Source organism: Vipera ursinii, assembly GCF_947247035.1.
Source record: "Vipera ursinii genome assembly, chromosome: 7".
Lineage (NCBI taxonomy): Eukaryota > Metazoa > Chordata > Lepidosauria > Squamata > Viperidae > Vipera > Vipera ursinii.
The window spans coordinates 5582400-5584423 of NC_139521.1; the positions used below are offsets into that span (position 1 = coordinate 5582400).

Here is a 2024-nt window from a genome sequence, read left to right on the forward strand (position 1 = left end):
CTACCTGGGAAGCCTTTTATAGATATTTTTGGGACAATAACTTACTTTTGGGAAAACATATTGGTAACTGATTTACTGATTTGATCATTGATAATCATTCCACTGATAGTTCCCTTGCTTATTTTACCAACGCTAAGGAATGTCCTAGACTGAAGTGCAAATGACAAAATTACCAATTTTATAAATAAATAAAATAGGTGCTCCTATTGGTGCTTCTGCTGTGTAAACAAGGAAAGTGTCTACTGTTGAAAAGATGCTGAAATGCAGAAGGTTTTCAAGAGGATAATATGAGGATGTGTGATGTGCATGCATAACATGAGTGTGTAAAGAGTATGTAGAGAAAGCTAGAGTCTTATTGGCTTGGAGTTTTAGCAATAAAAGGGGTAAGATGCTGAAATGCAGAAGGTTTTCAAGAAGAAGGAGAAGGAGGAGAGGAGGAGGAGGAGGAGGAGGAGAAGAAAGAGAAAGAAAGAAAGAAAGAAAGAAAGAAAGAAAGAAAGAAAGAAAGAAAGTAAGAAAGAAAGTAAGAAAGAAAGTCATATACAATGGTCTGAATGGTTAGATCATGCAACACTCCTTTGTCACGTAGGTGATGAAACGATAATATGAGGATGTGCGATGTGCATGTATAACATGAGTGTGTAGAGTATGTAGAGAAAGCTAGAGTCTTATTGGCTTGGAGTTTTAGCAATAAAAGGGGTAAGATGCTGAAATGCAGAAGGTTTTCAAGAAGAAGGAGGAGGAGGAGGAGGAGGAGGAGGAGGAGGAGGAGGAGGAGGAGGAGAAGAAGAAGAAAAAGAAGAAGAAGAAGAAGAAGAAGAAGAAGAAGAAGAAGAAGAAGAAGAAGAAGAAGAAGAAGAGGAGGAGGAGGAGGAGGAGGAGGAGGAGGAGGAGGAGGAGGAGGAGGAGGAGAAAGAGAAAGAAAGAAAGAAAGAAAGAAAGAAAGAAAGAAAGAAAGAAAGAAAGAAAGAAAGAAAGTCCCATACAATGGTCTGAATGGTTAGATCATGCAACACTCCTTTGTCACGTAGGTGATGAAAAGATAATATGAGGATGTGCGATGTGCATGCATAACATGAGTGTGTAAAGAGTATGTAGAGAAAGCTAGAGCCTTATTGGCTTGGACTTTTAGCAATAAGAGGGGTGAGTGGAACATTATATACATAGGCCCTGGTTAGCGATTAAATTAACCTTCTTTATAGAAAACCTGGCTCTTAACCTTCTTTATAGAAACCTTGGCTCTTTTCCTTTTCACCATCTGATTCTGAATATTCTGCTGCTATTTTGGCTTGCAAAATGTCTGCTTCTTTCCAGACTTCCTGGCAGACAGAAGGGCTGCAGACAACATGGTTGCTAAGGCAACCAGACAAAGCTCCTTCCTCCATTCCGAACTGGTGTTAGACGGTGTTAGACATGCCCATCCAAGCATGATGGGACCTGGCAAAATGAAGTGAACCAGCTATGAAATGAAAGAGAGAAGTGTGGATGGGCATAATCCTCCAGCGCAGCTCTCCTTTAAATTACTGATCAGTTTCATGCACCACAAACCCTGTTTCTCACCATTCAAGATATTGATTAATATTCACACAGTTCGGACCCAACTCTGCCTGTTTTAGAGGTTTCTCTTCATATACCTTCATCTGATGAAATGACAGCTCCCAAAGGATATAGTCAGAATTTTAGGAAACGATGGACTTTCCATCCATGTCCAAAAGAATTTTAGGAAACGATGGACTTTCCATCCATGTCCAAAAGAATTTTAGGAAACGATGGACTTTCCATCCATGTCCAAAAGAATTTTAGGAAACGATGGACTTTCCATCCATGTCCAAAAGAATTTTAGGAAACGATGGACTTTCCATCCATGTCCAAAAGAATTTTAGGAAACGATGGACTTTCCATCCATGTCCAAAAGAATTTTAGGAAACGATGGACTTTCCATCCATGTCCAAAAGAATTTTAGGAAACGATGGACTTTCCATCCATGTCCAAAAGAATTTTAGGAAACAATGGACTTTCCATCC

The 2024-nt window shown here is 39.5% G+C and overlaps 1 long non-coding RNA gene across 1 annotated transcript; it reads left to right on the forward strand.

Annotated features, from left to right (window-relative positions):
- The first annotated feature begins 219 nt into the window (after nucleotides 1-219).
- On the forward strand, nucleotides 220-929 carry LOC310643494. The gene is made up of 2 exons (XR_014493092.1): nucleotides 220-270; nucleotides 722-929. It is a non-coding gene; the product is annotated as an uncharacterized lncRNA (long non-coding RNA).
- Nucleotides 930-2024: the final 1095 nt, after the last annotated feature.